The sequence below is a fragment of the Echiichthys vipera genome (assembly GCF_963691815.1).
Source record: "Echiichthys vipera genome assembly, chromosome: Y".
Taxonomy (NCBI): domain Eukaryota; kingdom Metazoa; phylum Chordata; class Actinopteri; order Perciformes; family Trachinidae; genus Echiichthys; species Echiichthys vipera.
In genome coordinates, this window is record NC_139849.1 from 12035659 (window position 1) to 12043826 (window position 8168).

Genomic DNA, 8168 nt, shown 5'->3' on the forward strand with positions numbered 1-8168 from the left:
CTGGCTCAGACTCCAAGGGCACCTATACTTGCTGCTTCACCCAGCAGATGAGCTCTGACCTTGGTCCTGACCTGAGACATGCACGCAGGCACTGGCTCAGACTCCCAGTGCACCTACACTGACTGCTGCACCCAGCAGACGAGCTCTCACCTGGGCAGTGACATGCAGGCAGGCACTGGCTCAGACTCCCAGGGCACCTACACTTGCTGCTTCATCCACCAGATGATCTCTTACCTTGGTCCTGACCTGAGACATGCAGGCAGGCACTGGCTCAGACTCCCAGGGTACCTCCACTGACTGCTGCATACAGCAGACGATCTCTGACCATGGTCCTGACCTGAGACATGCAGGCAGGCACTTGCTCATACTACCAGGGCACCTACACTGACTGCTGCACCCAGCAGACAAGCTCTCACCTGGGCAGTGACATGCAAGCAGGCACTGGCTCAGACTCCAAGGGCACCTCGAATGACTGCTGCATCCAGCAGACGAGCTCTGACCTGGGCAGAGACATGCAGGCAGGCACTTGCTCAGACTACCAGGGCACCTACACTCACTGCTGCACCCAGCAGACGAGCTCTCACCTGGGCAGTGACATGCAAGCAGGCACTGGCTCAGACTCCCAGGGCACCTACACTGACTGCTGCACCCAGCAGATGAGCTCTGACCTTGGTCCTGACCTGAGACATGCAGGCAAGCACTGGCTCAGACTCCCAGGGCACCTCGAATGACTGCTGCACCCAGAAGAAGAGCTCTAACCTGGGCAGAGACATGCAGGCAGGCACTTGCTCAGACTACCAGGGCACCTACACTGACTGCTGCACCCAGCAGACGAGCTCTCACCTGTGCAGTGACATGCAGGCAGGCACTGGCTCAGACTCCCAGGGCACCTACACTGACTGCTGCACCCAGCAGATGAGCTCTGACCTTGGTCCTGACCTGAGACATGCAGGCAGGCACTTGCTCAGACTCCCAGGGCACCTACACTGACTGCTGCACCCAGCAGATGATCTCTGACCTTGGTCCTGACCTGAGACATGCAGGCAGGCACTGGCTCAGACTCCCAGGGTACCTCCACTGACTGCTGCATACAGCAGACGATCTCTGACCATGGTCCTGACCTGAGACATGCAGGCAGGCACTTGCTCATACTACCAGGGCACCTACACTGACTGCTGCACCCAGCAGACAAGCTCTCACCTGGGCAGTGACATGCAAGCAGGCACTGGCTCAGACTCCCAGGGCACCTTGAATGACTGCTGCATCCAGCAGACGAGCTCTGACCTGGGCAGAGACATGCAGGCAGGCACTTGCTCAGACTACCAGGGCACCTACACTCAGTGCTGCACCCAGCAGACGAGCTCTCACCTGGGCAGTGACATGCAAGCAGGCACTGGCTCAGACTCCCAGGGCACCTACACTGACTGCTGCATCCAGCAGATGAGCTCTGACCTTGGTCCTGACCTGAGACATGCAGGCAAGCACTGGCTCAGACTCCCAGGGCACCTCGAATGACTGCTGCACCCAGCAGACGAGCTCTGCTCTGGGCAGAGACATGCAGGCAGGCACTTGCTAAGACTACCAGGGCACCTACACTGACTGCTGCACCCAGCAGACGAGCTCTAACCTGGGCAGTGACAAGCAGGCAGGCACTGGCTCAAACTCCCAGGGCACCTACACTGACTGCTGCACCCAGCAGACGAGCTATAACCTGCGCAGTGACATGCAGGCAGGCACTGGATCAGACTCCCAGGGCACCTACACTAGCTGCTGCACCCAGCAGATGAGCTCTGACCTTTGTCCTGACCTGAGACATGCAGGCAGGCACTGGCTCAGACTCCCAGGGCACCTTGAATGACTGCTGCACCCAGCAGACGAGCTCTGCTCTGGGCAGAGACATGCAGGCAGGCACTGGCTCAGACTCCCAGGGCACCTATACTGACTGCTGCACCCAGCAGACGAGCTCTCACCTGGGCAGTGACAAGCAGGCAGGCACTGGCTTAAACTCCCAGGGCACCTACACTGACTGCTGCACCCAGCAGACGAGCTCTCACCTGGGCAGTGACATGCAGGCAGGCACTGGCTCAGACTCCCAGGGCACCTACACTGACTGCTGCACCCAGCAGATGAGCTCTCACCTGGGCAGTGACATGCAGGCAGGCACTGGCTCAGACTCCCAGGGCACCTACACTGACTGCTGCACCCAGCAGATGAGCTCTGACCTTGGTTCTGACCTGAGACATGCAGTTAGGCACTGGCTCAGACTCCCAGGGCACCTACACTGACTGCTGCACCCAGCAAACGAGCTATCACCTGGGCAGTGACATGCAGGCAGGCACTGGCTCAGACTCCCAGGGCACCTCGAATGACTGCTGCATCCAGCAGGCGAGCTCTGACCTGGGCAGAGACATGCAGGCAGGCACTTGCTCAGACTACCAGGGCACCTACACTCACTGCTGCACCCAGCAGACGAGCTCTCACCTGGGCAGTGACATGCAAGCAGGCACTGGCTCAGACTCCCAGGGCACCTACACTGACTGCTGCACCCAGCAGATGAGCTCTGACCTTGGTCCTGACCTGAGACATGCAGGCAAGCACTGGCTCAGACTCCCAGGGCACCTCGAATGACTGCTGCACCCAGCAGACGAGCTCTAACCTGGGCAGAGACATGCAGGCAGGCACTTGCTCAGACTACCAGGGCACCTACACTGACTGCTGCACCCAGCAGACGAGCTCTCACCTGTGCAGTGACATGCAGGCAGGCACTGGCTCAGACTCCCAGGGCACCTACACTGACTGCTGCACCCAGCAGATGAGCTCTGACCTTGGTCCTGACCTGAGACATGCAGGCAGTCACTTGCTCAGACTCCCAGGGCACCTACACTGACTGCTGCACCCAGCAGATGATCTCTGACCTTGGTCCTGACCTGAGACATGCAGGCAGGCACTTGCTCAGACTCCCAGGGCACCTACACTGACTGCTGCACCAAGCAGACGAGCTCTCACCTGGGCAGTGACATTCAAGCAGGCACTGGCTCAGACTCCTAGGGCAACTACACTGACTGCTAAATCCAGCAAATGAGCTCTGACCTTGGTCCTGACCTGAGACATGCAGGCAGGCACTGGCTCAGACTCCCAGGGTACCTCCACTGACTGCTGCATACAGCAGACGAGCTCTGACCTTGGTCCTGACCTGAGACATGCAGGCAGGCACTTGCTCAGACTACCAGGGCACCTACACTGACTGCTGCACCCAGCAGATGAGCTCTGACCTTGGTCCTGACCCGAGACATGCAGGCAGGCACTTGCTCAGACTAACAGGGCACCTACACTGACTGCTGCACCCAGCAGATGAGCTCTGACCTTGGTCCTGACCTGAGACATGCAGGCAGGCACTGGCTCAGACTCCCAGGGCACCTACACTTACTGCTGCACCCAGCAGACGAGCTCTCACCTGGGCAGTGACATGAAGGCAGGCACTAACTCAGACTCCCAGGGCACCTCCACTGACTACTGCACCCAGCAGATGAGCTCTCACCTGGGCTGTGACATGAAGGCAGGCACAAACTCGGACTCCCAGGGCACCTCCACTGACTGCTGCACCCGGCAGATGAGCTCTGACCTGAGACGTGCAGGCAAGCACTGGCTCAGACTCCCAGGGCACCTCGAATGACTGCTGCACCCAGCAGACGAGCTCTGCTCTGGGCAGAGACATGCAGGCAGGCACTTGCTAAGACTACCAGGGCACCTACACTGACTGCTGCACCCAGCAGACGAGCTCTGACCTTGGTCTTGACCTGAGACATGTAGGCAGGCACTGGCTCAGACTCCCAGGGCACCTACACTGACTGCTGCACCCAGCAGACGAGCACTCACCTGGGCAGTGACATGTAGGCAGGCACTGGCTCAGACTCCAAGGGCACCTACACTTGCTGCTTCACCCAGCAGATGAGCTCTGACCTTGGTCCTGACCTGAGACATGCAGGCAGGCACTGCTTCAGACTCCCAGGGTACCTCCACTGACTGCTGCACCCAGCAGACGAGCTCTGACCTTGGTCCTGACCTGAGAGATGCAGGCAGACACTGGCTCAAACTCCCAGGGCACCTACACTGACTGCTGCACCCAGCAGACGAGCTATAACCTGCGCAGTGACATGCAGGCAGGCACTGGCTCAGACTCCCAGGGCACCTACACTAGCTGCTGCACCCAGCAGATGAGCTCTGACCTTTGTCCTGACCTGAGACATGCAGGCAGGCACTGGCTCAGACTCCCAGGGCACCTCGAATGACTGCTGCACCCAGCAGACGAGCTCTGCTCTGGGCAGAGACATGCAGGCAGGCACTGGCTCAGACTCCCAGGGCACCTATACTGACTGCTGCACCCAGCAGACGAGCTCTAACCTGGGCAGTGACAAGCAGGCAGGCACTGGCTCAAACTCCCAGGGCACCTACACTGACTGCTGCACCCAGCAGACGAGCTCTCACCTGGGCAGTGACATGCAGGCAGGCACTGGCTGAGACTCCCAGGGCACCTACACTGACTGCTGCACCCAGCAGATGAGCTCTCACCTGGGCAGTGACATGCAGGCAGGCACTGGCTCAGACTCCCAGGGCACCTAAACTGACTGCTGCACCCAGCAGATGAGCTCTGACCTTGGTTCTGACCTGAGACATGCAGTTAGGCACTGGCTCAGACTCCCAGGGCACCTACACTGACTGCTGCACCCAGCAAACGAGCTATCACCTGGGCAGAGACATGCAGGCAGGCACTTGCTCAGACTACCAGGGCACCTACACTCACTGCTGCACCCAGCAGACAAGCTCTCACCTGGGCAGTGACATGCAAGCAGGCACTGGCTCAGACTCCCAGGGAACCTACACTGACTGCTGCACCCAGCAGATGAGCTCTGACCTTGGTCCTGACCTGAGACATGCAGGCAGGCACTTGCTCAGACTCCCAGGGCACCTACACTGACTGCTGCACCCAGCAGATGATCTCTGACCTTGGTCCTAACCTGAGACATGCAGGCAGGCACTGGCTCAGACTGTCAGGGCACCTACACTGACTGCTGCACCCAGCAGACGAGCTCTCACCTGGGCAGTGACATTCAAGCAGGCACTGGCTCAGACTCCTAGGGCAACTACACTGACTGCTACATCCAGCAAATGAGCTCTGACCTTGGTCCTGACCTGAGACATGCAGGCAGGCACTGGCTCAGACTCCCAGGGTACCTCCACTGACTGCTGCATACAGCAGACGAGCACTGACCTTGGTCCTGACCTGAGACTTGCAGGCAGGCACTTGCTCAGACTACCAGGGCACCTACACTGACTGCTGCACCAAGCAGATGAGCTCTGACCTTGGTCCTGACCTGAGACATGCAGGCAGGCACTGGCTCAGACTCCCAGGGCACATACACTAACTGCTGCACCCAGCAGACGAGCTCTCACCTGGGCAGTGACATGAAGGCAGGCACTAACTTAGACTACCAGGGCACCTCCACTGACTACTGCACCCAGCAGATGAGCTCTCACCTGGGCAGTGACATGAAGGCAGGCACAAACTCGGACTCCCAGGGCACCTCCACTGACTGCTGCACCCAGCAGATGAGCTCTGACCTGAGACGTGCAGGCAAGCACTGGCTCAGACTCCTAGGGCACCTCGAATGACTGCTGCACCCAGCAGACGAGCTCTGCTCTGGGCAGAGACATGCAGGCAGGCACTTGCTAAGACTACCAGGGCACCTACACTGACTGCTGCACCCAGCAGACGAGCTCTAACCTGGGCAGTGACAAGCAGGCAGGCACTGGCTCAAACTCCCAGGGCACCTACACTGACTGCTGCATCCAGCAGACGAGCTCTGACCTTGGTCCTGACCTGAGATATGCAGGCAGGCACTTGCTCAGACTACCAGGGCACCTACACTGACTGCTGCACCCAGCAGATGAGCTCTGACCTTGGTCCTGACCTGAGACATGCAGGCAGGCACTTGCTCAGACTAACAGGGCACCTACACTGACTGCTGCACCCAGCAGACGAGCTCTCACCTGGGCAGTGACATGAAGGCAGGCACTAACTCAGACTCCCAGGGCACCTCCACTGACTACTGCACCCAGCAGATGAGCTCTCACCTGGGCAGTGACATGAAGGCAGGCACAAACTCGGACTCCCAGGGCACCTCCACTGACTGCTGCACCCAGCAGATGAGCTCTGACCTGAGACGTGCAGGCAAGCACTGGCTCAGACTCCCAGGGCACCTCGAATGACTGCTGCACCCAGCAGACGAGCTCTGCTCTGGGCAGAGACATGCAGGCAGGCACTTGCTAAGACTACCAGGGCACCTACACTGACTGCTGCACCCAGCAGACGAGCTCTAACCTGGGTAGTGACAAGCAGGCAGGCACTGGCTCAAACTCCCAGGGCACCTACACTGACTGCTGCATCCAGCAGACGAGCTCTGACCTTGGTCCTGACCTGAGACATGCAGGCAGGCACTTGCTCAGACTACCAGGGCACCTACACTGACTGCTGCACCCAACAGATGAGCTCTGACCTTGGTCCTGACCTGAGACATGCAGGCAGGCACTGGCTCAGACTAACAGGGCACCTACACTGACTGCTGCACCCAGCAGATGAGCTCTGACCTTGGTCCTGACCTGAGACATGCAGGCAGGCACTGGCTCAGACTCCCAGGGCACCTACACTAACTGCTGCACCCAGCAGACGAGCTCTCACCTGGGCAGTGACATGAAGGCAGGCACTAACTCAGACTCCCAGGGCACCTCCACTGACTACTGCACCCAGCAGATGAGCTCTCACCTGGGCAGTGACATGAAGGCAGGCACAAACTCGGACTCCCAGGGCACCTCCACTGACTGCTGCACCCAGCAGACGAGCTCTGCTCTGGGCAGAGACATGCAGGCAGGCACTGGCTCAGACTCCCAGGGCACCTATACTGACTGCTGCACCCAGCAGACGAGCTCTAACCTGGGCAGTGACAAGCAGGCAGGCACTGGCTCAAACTCCCAGGGCACCTACACTGACTGCTGCACCCAGCAGACGAGCTCTCACCTGGACAGTGACATGCAGGCAGGCACTGGCTGAGACTCCCAGGGCACCTACACTTGCTGCTGCACCCAGCAGATGAGCTCTGACATTTGTCCTGACCTGAGACATGCAGGCAGGCACTGGCTCAGACTCCCAGGGCACCTACACTGACTGCTGCACCCAGCAGATGAGCTCTCACCTGGGCAGTGACATGCAGGCAGGCACTGGCTCAGACTCCCAGGGCACCTACACTGACTGCTGCACCCAGCAGATGAGCTCTGACCTTGGTTCTGACCTGAGACATGCAGTTAGGCACTGGCTCAGACTCCCAGGGCACCTACACTGACTGCTGCACCCAGCAAACGAGCTATCACCTGGGCAGTGACATGCAGGCAGGCACTGGCTCAGACTCCCAGGGCACCTCGAATGACTGCTGCATCCAGCAGGCGAGCTCTGACCTGGGCAGAGACATGCAGGCAGGCACTTGCTCAGACTACCAGGGCACCTACACTCACTGCTGCACCCAGCAGACGAGCTCTCACCTGGGCAGTGACATGCAAGCAGGCACTGGCTCAGACTCCCAGGGCACCTACACTGACTGCTGCACCCAGCAGATGAGCTCTGACCTTGGTCCTGACCTGAGACATGCAGGCAAGCACTGGCTCAGACTCCCAGGGCACCTCGAATGACTGCTGCACCCAGCAGACGAGCTCTAACCTGGGCAGAGACATGCAGGCAGGCACTTGCTCAGACTACCAGGGCACCTACACTGACTGCTGCACCCAGCAGACGAGCTCTCACCTGTGCAGTGACATGCAGGCAGGCACTGGCTCAGACTCCCAGGGCACCTACACTGACTGCTACACCCAGCAGATGAGCTCTGACCTTGGTCCTGACCTGAGACATGCAGGCAGTCACTTGCTCAGACTCCCAGGGCACCTACACTGACTGCTGCACCCAGCAGATGATCTATGACCTTGGTCCTGACCTGAGACATGCAGGCAGGCACTTGCTCAGACTCCCAGGGCACCTACACTGACTGCTGCACCAAGCAGACGAGCTCTCACCTGGGCAGTGACATTCAAGCAGGCACTGGCTCAGACTCCTAGGGCAACTACAC